At 35.2% G+C, this 10,634-nt stretch overlaps 1 non-coding gene across 1 annotated transcript; it reads right to left on the bottom strand.

Annotated features, from left to right (window-relative positions):
• Positions 1-9,827: 9,827 nt before the first annotated feature.
• Positions 9,828-9,934, bottom strand: LOC145637614 (small nucleolar RNA R71). Its single transcript, XR_014114378.1, has one exon. It is a non-coding gene; the product is annotated as a small nucleolar RNA R71 (small nucleolar RNA).
• Between the last annotated feature and the right edge of the window lie 700 nt (positions 9,935-10,634).

The raw sequence follows: 10,634 nt of genomic DNA, 5'->3' as shown, positions 1-10,634 counted from the left end.
TAAAAGTCTGGCGCCAAGCTCTGGCCTCTGACGCTACTTCCCACATGCCTCATCAGCTTTCTGTGCTCGATAAAATTTTCCAGTTTCGCGCGTTGTTATTTCAGTCCTAGTTGTGAAAGATATTCCTCAAATTTCCTACGTGTAAAATCCTATGTTTTTAACTCATTACGGATGGTCTTTCCAATGAGATCTTTTTTATGCATATGACAATAATGTTAATCAAAATTACGCACATGAAATACTTAGAACTTTTCGAGTCTCATCCACGTACTCATTCTAAATCATTGCCGAAACAAATTCAGGAATTAAAATAGAAATCCTCCCCAGTGGAGTCGCCAAAAACTGTAGGGAATATTTCAAGCATTAAACCCCTAGCTCGAACCCCACTGTGATCATACACTAAAGTACGGTGGCGTCCAAAAGGGAAGAAGATAGAGCAAAAGAGTCGCCAACAAGTTTTAGGAACTTGTAAACCGTTCATAGGATGAAGGTTACACCCCTTAACGATCCAAGAGATCGTCAACTCCATAAGGTCTAGAGCAAAATAAGGGTTCGGGGATGAAGGTACAAATCCAACCTAAAAGAGATTGAACCTGCCCTAATAATAGGCCTCTACTTTATTCTGATCGTATTCATGTGCGCTTTCTGATTAACATGCAATCATTAGGTTTAACCCTAAACCTGTTTATCTATGTTGGTTGAATATTAATGCACAAATAAACTATTATTGGTGATCACTTGAATTATAATCACATTAACCCTAAACAAGATTATTAAATATCTTATTAAACGTGATTACAAATACCAAATTCCCTTTAAACATGCAATAAAAGGTGTGATCAAGCAATAAAAATAAATATCAAGCAACATATAATAAATAATCACAATAATAATCATGAATAATAATTATAATAATCATATCAAATAAAATAATCATCATAATAACAATCATATTAATCATAATAATAATCACAATAATAATAATAATATTCATAATCATAATAATCGTAATCATTATAATCATAATCATGTTCATGTTAATATTAAAGCATAATAATAGCAAGATCCTAGGCATGATACTTACAAGATTAATAACAAACCCTAGCATGTCACTAAGTAATAAAAATCAAATCTTTCACCCTAACATGATACTAACAATCATAAATATTAGGAAGAACATAGGAAGCATCACAACAATCGTATTTAATATTAAAGTTACCCTAGACATGATACTAGGAATATCATAATAACAATTTAAACATGATTTCTACATCATAACATCAATAAATCAATTAAAACCATTAAAGCACTTACTTTGATTCTTCGTACCTCCTTCTAATAACAAAATACACACGTTAGTAACTTCAAGGAAAATAATAATCAAACAATTAAATTAAATAATTGAAATAGAGATTTGGGACCAAACCCTCAGAAATTAAACCTTTCACGTCTAGGGCGAAGGCAACTTCGAATATGGCTTGGTGTTTCTAGATCTTGCGAATGCGGAATTTTGTATGTGAAAAGGCTAGTTTAGAAAAGAGAGAGAGAGAGAATAATCAAGAAAATATTTATGAGAGTTGGTGAATCAAAACGGAGTTTTTAATACGCTATTTATAGAGAAAATCAGCCAAAAAGATAAAATAAACAAAACAGAGTCTAACGCACAAAAAACAGAGTTGGCGCAAACCCTGGCTAACTGGTGCTAGGCACCAACACTAGCGCCAAGCGCCAATGGCTAGCGCCAGGCGCTAGGCGCCAGGCCTGGTTCCAAGCGCCAATGCCTGGAGTCAGGCGCCAAGCCTGGTTTTAACGCGTTTCGAAAATCAGATAAGTTTGTCGTACTGGAGGATAAAATCATATAATTTCCTCGAAAATGCTATTTGATTTTAATTAAAACTCTGAAAAGTCAACAAAAGTCAATTTATCAATGTTAATTGAATTAGGAATGAAAAGAACCTTCTAGAAGAATCTAGAAGACTAAAACCATTCCTAATTGCATTAGGAATGATAAATCATATTAGGCCCTCCTCTAGATCATTGGGCCGTATATAAGGCTCAAAACGGGCCCAGTTTAGTAAATTGACCATAACTTCCTCAATATTCATCGGAATTGGGCTTATAATATATCGTTGGAAAGCTCTTGGCAAGACCCATCCAACTACACTATTATTGGACCCATATCATGGACCAACCAAACTGGATTAGCTGTTTTCTTAAAATAAGTTTTCAAAAACAGAGAGAAGAGAAAAGAAATTAAAACTTTCCGCAACACTAGACTTTCCACACTTTCACTTCATTCGATTATGATTCGACGCGAAAGGTACTCATCACTGGGTTTGGTTTTGGGGAGACACGAATGGGTGTCTACAGTATTCATCTTTACTTTCTCTTTTACTTTTAATTGCCTTTTAATCATGTTTTCTTCGTTTAATATTGTTTTTGCTTTGGTTAATATGTGTGAGTAGTTTCTTTATTCCAAGATCTAGCGGAACCCGAATATAATTGATGCATGATTTAATTCTTTAAATTCTCTAATAATAATTGTAATTGATATGCTTAATTGATTATGCTTATGCCAATACTAGATTAGGGATAATTGGTATTGTTATTAATCCTTTGTTTTAATCGCAACGGGAGTTGGGTTTTGGCGGATTTGAATAAATCAATTAAGGGTTTGAAGTTCATCACGGGAGTAGTTGAATGGATGACTAGGAAGTTAGAGTAATATGCTTAAGGTCTTTAATTTACATGATTCCACGGAAGTAGGCTTGATTGTGATTAGAGAATCCATTGATAAATCGGGAGAGACCATTGGTATTATTCATGTGTTAGGGGTAGAACGACTATTGCATTAATCGTATTCGTGGTGATGCTTGATCTTGGATGTTTTTAGCATTGAATTGTCATATTGTTTAGATTTAATCATTTTAATTAGTTCTTTAGATATTGATTCTCACTTATTTGATTTGGTTACTTTCTTAGTAATTTCTTGAGTCTATTTAATTAGTTGAACCATAGTCTCTTTCTTGGGATCCGACCCTTGCTTGCCCGTCTACATAGTAGTGGTCTAGTTAGGTTTATTTTTGTTAGGTACGCGACACGTCTATCAACAACAGTAGCTTAAACATATGCTGTCAATTTGGATTTTAAAAAAGTGAAACTTGAAATGCATAGCAGGATGCATGCACTGATTGTGAAACATAAGAGTATATAATACAAGAATCTGCTGAATTCTTGCATTAGTTAAGCATGCAAAAGAGACATTGTTTGTAAGCCTAAGTCAAAGTGCATGCAAGGCAGAAACACTAAGTTGTTCGTATCAGTTACAGCAATAAAAGCAAGGCTTAAATGCTAATCAGAAGAAACAATGTTTGGCAAGTAATCAGAGAATAGCAGTAGACACCTAAAAATGTCTCCCCAAAACCAAACCCAATAATGAACAACCTTTCACCGCCATTATTGGTCGGGTTGAGTATTTAATATTTGGAGTACTTAAATCCATAATCAAATCCCAATAAATTTCATAAACCAACCCAATTCCTAGCCCATTTCCCCAAACCATAACTTATTTTCCTCTTTTCGTGCCTTTAAACCCAAAATAATTCATTTCGTGTCCTTTAAAATCATTCATTTCGTGTCCTTTTCATAAAAACGTTTAGTCCAGTTTATTTTGGTCCATAATCTGGGTCCAGTGATTGAATATTTGGATGGGGTTTGAAAAGAGCTTTCCAACGATATATTATAAGCCCAAATCCAAGTTATAACGAATAAGTTATGGCAAAAATACTAAATTGAGCCCAAAACCTAAGTCCACCTTACCTACCACTCAATGATCATGTGGAGGGTACAAAGGATTTAATCTCATTCCTAAACCAATTAGGATTAATTGGAGGCTTCTATAAGTTTCTAAAATATCTTAATTATCCTTTTTGAAAAGATAAGATGACAGGCTAAAGTCGTAATTACCTAATCAAAAATAATACCTAAATCCACTAACTATGTAGATCAGGAAGAAGGGTCGAACCACAGGGAAACGAGTTAATTTATTCCTAATTAATTAAAATAATCTAGATTATCAAGTAACCAATTTGTTGTTCTAAAAAGGGAACTAACTACGAAGATCAAGTTTAGGGAGAAAATCAATAATAAGAAGGCCTAGGGTCACAGATTCACCAATAATTAATATTCCAGGATAAAGCATAACAATCAATAATTAACACTGCACAAATAACATGATTAACAGGCTCTCGCAATTTATTAACCAACATGGATCCAACAGGCTCTCGCAATTTATTAGATCTAAGTTTCTATTGAAGATAGTCTTTAATATCAAATCAACATCTGCTCGATTCATCAATTCAATATCGCTATACTTTTACAATCAAATCACATCTGCTCGATTCATAATCCAATTGTAAAGAATTAAAACAATTCAATAAGAATTAATCATGCAATATTAATAATCAATAATAACAAATTATCCCTTCATATTAATTATGGATCCCCATAAACCCTGGAATTAAACTACTTGGACATAATTAAATCTAAATTAATCAAAGCAATTAAACAAGTCATGAAGAAACAAAGTAATAAAATTGCTGAAATTAATAAAATAAAAAATTGTTACCAAAGTAATCGGAATTAAAGAGTTGAGTCAAGAACAAGAGTGAGTTGTACGAGAGAGAAAGTCTAAGAGAAGAGGTACTAAGAAAAAAGCATTAAAATCGTACTTAAACAATAATCTAAAATTACTCCTAATTAGAAACTAAGTGTTCGTCAAATTAGGGCCTTCAGAAACACGCGCCCGATCGGGCGAAGGGCCGCCCGATCCGCCCGATCGGGCCCGCCTTTTTCTTCGCACATCCTTCTGAACAGCCACGCCCGATCGAGCCAATGCTCACCCGATCGGGCCTGGCTTCTCCTTGAAGCTTGGAACTTCGATTGGGCTTACTTCTTAGCCCAATCCGAATATCCACCTAGGGTCTTAAATACTCGGTCCAACGTTCGTATTCCACAAGTCGAGCCCTTAATCACCGACTTGATTACTCTAACCGGCCTTGGGCTTCAAAAACGGCCGTGCTCCTCCAATGTTCGTAGTTGCTCCATGAAAACACGAGAAAATGCTCCAAAGGTGCAATTTCCTACAAAACTCAACCAAAACTACGAAAACACTAGAAAACACCAATTAGTAATAAAAGTGGCTCTAAAGAGACAAAAACACTACTAATTATGACCAAGGGACGGGGGTAAAATACTATATAAATTAGACACATCATAAGATTAAAGAGTTTAAAATTGAATAAAACTTTTCTTTTTGAAAGTCCTAATTCTATTCGAATTAAAAGACGTTCAAAGATAGTCAGATATTATTTTTTTGCCTTAGAGTTTTTATCTAAATCTTATATGTTTGGATATCCCCTTGAAATTATCTTTCCAATGATATATTATTTTATTAATTTCGAGCTATAACGAAAAAGATATAAAAGAAATAAGAAAAACTATCCAAAACTGACACCGTCCCACTATTTCGGCTATATCTTTTATTCTACAAAATATTTTAATATGATTTAAGTTGGTAGACTTCAACAGCTTTCCAACGATGTATTATTTATCTTATTTCGATTTATGGATCAAAAGATATGATAAAAACAAAAATCGCAAAAACAGCTGGTTATCACAAGAGTATTATTCTAATTCGAATTCTTATCTTTTCTTAATTCTTCGACCCTTCTTTTTCCTTATAAATAGAGGTCATATCTCCCCTTTTTCAATCATCAACAAGCTTAGCACAAAATCCTTATCTCTTTCTCTCTTTTACACCAAAAATCATTTTCTTCTCTCTCTCTCTCTCTCTCTCTCTCTCTCTCTCTCTCTCTCTCTCATATTCTAAGCCTTACTTAATTACACCATTCTTCCTTAAGCACTCCAAGGAGTCCATACTCGACCCGAGGTTCCGTTCTTAAACCAAGGTGTGAAAGGTACAAATAACTGAGGGTTTGGACCTAATCAACTCTACTATTTAATTTAATTTTCATTTGATTTATATTTTTATTGAAGTTACTAAAAATTTATTCATGATGTAGCAATTTTAAGAAACGCGCAGAATGTGAGTAATTAATAAATTTAATTACTTATTTTATTTTAATATTGCTAGTATCATGATTAGGTTAATTTATATTTGATTTGACTAACGATAGTATTGTTAAATTGAATTGAAGCAATTTGTAAGGATTTCTTTACTTTAATGCAATCTTAGTTTTGATCTCAATTTCTTTGTTAATTGTTTTAGTGATATTAATGTTTATTCTATTATTTATTATGATCGCCATATTGCATGTTTAAAGGGAATATGTAATTGAAAATCACGCTTAATAAGATAATTTTGACGACCGGTTTAGGATCCTTTTTAATCTTATTGTTTAATCAAGTGATCACTAATATTTTAGAATTATATGTTGCATTAACATTCAACCAATTTAGCATAATTATAGTTTGGAGCAAAATGAATCTTTGTTTGCATGCCTTTGAGATCGCAGGAATCACTTTTCACTATAAAAATCGAGTAGAGGCCAATACGGGCGAATGTGACTCCATGACTCACTTCGTACCATCATCCTCAATCCTCTTTTTGTGGTTCCGAACCATATGGAGTTATTAATCTCATGGATTATGAATGGGGTGTAACCTTCACGGGTCAATCGTTGTTGCCTTTTGTTGTCCCTTTATTCGTGGTTGCATTTTATGATCCGTGAACGGTTTACAAGTTCCTCAAAAACTTGTTGGCAGCTCCCTACTTAACTTGTCCCTAATCGTATTATGTCAATTCCCACTTCCTGTGAGTACCAAGCATATTCACATCATGCTTTAACGTAGGCGGACTTCAAACGACGCCTACAATAGCCAACATGTTAAGAGCAATCAAAAAGGTCTGAAACAAGAACACAACCAAAAATGATTAGCAAAGCTTATCAGGAATGATATTGCTCTATAAGATGATAAATTGGTGTTCCATGGCTATGTAGTTAGTTATGGGTATTTATAGGTTGACGGTCTTCTGCTGCCCTAATTCCGATGAGAAGGTGAAAAGGCTTAATCTCATTGTTTGGGATGATGGCCTTAGCAGTTGTAATGTTTCTAAGCTTACGCTTCATAGTACGGTTGATGCAACAACCGAGTTCAAGGCTCAAGAGAATGGGAGGATGTCCTTTGCTTCTTATGGTATGGTAATTTAAATTTTGTTTGGCTTTTAACACACGAGACTTCATTTTTGTATGTTGTACTTGCTTTTGGATTAAACAAGTGTTGCCTTTGGTTATTACCTGTACGGTGCAGACACTAACCCTTTAGTTTATTATCCAATAGGTATGGACCTGTATAGCCTTTGCAAATTACCTATCTGGTTCATATAATATATATATATATATATATATATATATATATATATATATATATATATATATATTGATGTATCCATTTTATATAGTATTTTACCCCCGTCCCTTGGTCATAATTAGTAGTGTTTTTGGCTCTTTAGAGCCACTTTTATTACTAATTGGTGTTTTCTAGTGTTTTCGTAGATTTGGTTGACTTTTGCAGGGATTTATGCTTTTGGAGTATTTTCCCGAGATATTTTGGAGCAATCACGAGCATTGGAGAAACACGACCAGATTTTATAGCCCAGGGCCGGTTAGAGCCATCGAACCGGTGATTAAGGGCTCGGTAGAGGTGATACCGGGGCGTTTGGACCGAGTATTCAAGACCCAAAGAGGAAACCCAGATTGGCCCGAAGAATTGGAGCCCAATCGAAGTCCAAATATTGGCCCAAATGATCCGCCCGGCCAAAAAGGCTGGCGCCCGGAGGCGCGCCCGGCCGGGCGGGAGGAGCGCCCGGTGACGCGCCCGGCCGGGCGCGAGATAGCTATTAAAGATAAAAAGGCGCGCCCGATCGGGCGGTTCCTCGCCCGATCGGGCGCGTGTATATTCAGGAGACAATTAGAGTCGTTTTAATTTGTTTTAGTTTAGGATTTTTGTACGGAGTATAAATACTCCTCCGTAATACGATTTTAGGACGACTTCTTCTTCTCTTAATCCTTTCTCCTAGACTTTCTCTCTCTACTTAGTTTTCTCTCTCTTAATCTCTCTCTAAACTTTTGTTCTTATTTCTTTGATTAATTCCAGATTTACTTTGGTGACGATTTCTCTTCCCTTAATCTTAGTTATTTATTTTATTCCTTTGATCATGATTTATTTTATTGCTTTGCTTAGTCTATATTTAATTATGTGTGAGTAGTTTAATTTCTAGGGTTTATGGGGATCTAATAAATAATATGAAGGGGTAAATTATTGTTGTTGATTATCAATGCTAGATTAATTTCCTATTGATTGATTTAATGCTCTGTGACTAGATTAGGCCTGTCTTTTATGCATGAGTTTGACAATATTGATTCAAGAATCGAGAGATGAGAATTAATGTTTAGGTCTAGTTTCAATAGGCAAGTTAATTTATAAATGGTTAAATCAAGATTCGAGAGATGAGATTTAATACCGGTAATTTAATTGTGTGATTGTAATAAGTAGCGAGAGCCCTTTACAATCTGGTTAATTGATGCATTGATGATTAACTATTATTGATTGTTGGTATTGCATGATGATTTCTTATTGGATTGTTTTAATGTTTTACAATTGCGGCTTGTAAAAGTATAGCAATATTAAATTGATGAATCGAGCAGATGTTAATTTGATATTAAAGGCTATTTTCAATAAGAACTTAGATCTAGTAAATTGCGAGAGCCTGTTAGATCTATGTTGGTTAATAAATTGCGAGAGTCTGTTAATCATGTTATTTATGCAATGTCAATGATTGATTACCCTATTTTACCCCGGAGTATTATTTATTGGTGAACCTATGCCCTAGATCCTTTTATATATTATTTTCTCCCTTTTCTTACTCTTTTTAGTTTAGTTTCATATTCAACTTTTAATATTGGTTACTTAAATAATTTAGATTATAATATTTAATTAGGAGTAAAAAGACTTGTTTCCCTGTGGAGATCGACCCTACTTCCCTATCTACTTTAGTTAGTGAATTAGGTAATTATTTTTGATTAGGGGATACGACTTTACCCTGTCAAAATTTGGCGCCGTTGCCGGGGAGACGGTTTTATTTTTATTTCTGATTATTTTTGTAGTCTAGATTATTTCCCTTTTTGTCTCAGAGAGCGTTAGTTCTCTGAGACAAATCTCATATTTGCTTCTAGTTTTTGTTTATGCCCAGGTGTTCCAGATCAGGTTACATCCCATTCGATCCTGAGATCGAACGTTCCTTCCATAGACAGAAAAACTTCTACAAGCAAATCCTGGCGGATTCTGGTGATAATAACAATAATCACCGAGATTCTCCAACTGGTTCTAGCAATTCAGAGGCATCATCAGACACAGAATCAGAGATGGCGGTTCCAAAGAAACTTAGTGATTATTCACAACCAAAGCTTACGGATTTTCCACATCTCACTCCCACTCCGGCTCTTGATGGGGTTCAATTTGAAATTAAGCCTCAATTTATAACGATGATAGAGAGGAAGCAATTCAGTGGAGCCAAGGGTGAAGACCCGAATCTTCACATTGCCGACTATTGTCAATATTGCAACACCATAAGGCAAGCCGGGGTCACTCAAGACCAAATCAGGGAGATTCTCTTTCCCTTTTCTTTAACTGGAAAAGCTAAATTGTGGTTTAATGGTCTAAATAGAACTACGCTTGGTATAACTGACTGGGAAACTCTTGTTTTGAATTTTTATAACAAATATTATCCTGCAGAGAGAACAGCAGTACTACGGAGTGCGATTCAGAATTTCGCCGAAGAAGCCGATGAGTCTTTATATGAGGCTTGGGAGAGGTTCAAGGACTTACAAAGAGAATGCCCTCACCACAATTTAGCACAATGGCAGTTAATCCAAGCCTTTTATAACGGCATTGGAAATTCTTCTAGAATAATTTTAGACTCTGCAGCTAGTGGGAGATTTATGAATCTTAATGTTGATGACGCAGGTCAGGTTATTGAAGACATGGCGATACACAATTCCCAATATGGGAATCCAAGAGGATTTGCTAACAAGGGGAAACATAGCGTCGACTCTGTATCCTTTTTGCAAGCTCAACTGACCTCTATTTGTCAAAAATTAGATAATCTGAGCACTGCTAACGTAGCCAATGTTTCTGCGATTAATAATAATTCTAATGAGGCTTTCTGTGAAAATTGTGGTATTGTAGGTCATTGGGAGCAGGATTGCAGGAGTTCCGTGGAGCAAGTTAATGCCTTCCAAGCTTATAGGCAGAATAACCCATACTCCAACACTTACAATCCTGGGTATCGGAATCATCCATACCTTTCCTACCGGAGCACTAATGTTCAAAATCCACCACCACAAGAACCACAGGTGCCACAGCAACAGCAGCAGAAATACTATCATCCCAATGCTGGCCAAAAGAATCAACCACAACAACCCCCCTCATCTTCAGACCCTTCTTTAGGGGAAATTAGAGCAATGTTGGTTAATATGCAAAAGCACATGGAGAGCAGAGATGCGACAATTGATCAAATTCTAGCGCATAACAAAATTGTAGATAATCAAATT

Source organism: Chenopodium album, chromosome 6 (genome assembly GCF_948465745.1).
Source record: "Chenopodium album chromosome 6, dcCheAlbu1.1, whole genome shotgun sequence".
NCBI classification, from domain to species: domain Eukaryota; kingdom Viridiplantae; phylum Streptophyta; class Magnoliopsida; order Caryophyllales; family Amaranthaceae; genus Chenopodium; species Chenopodium album.
This window is presented reverse-complemented; position numbering and strand designations above follow the sequence as displayed.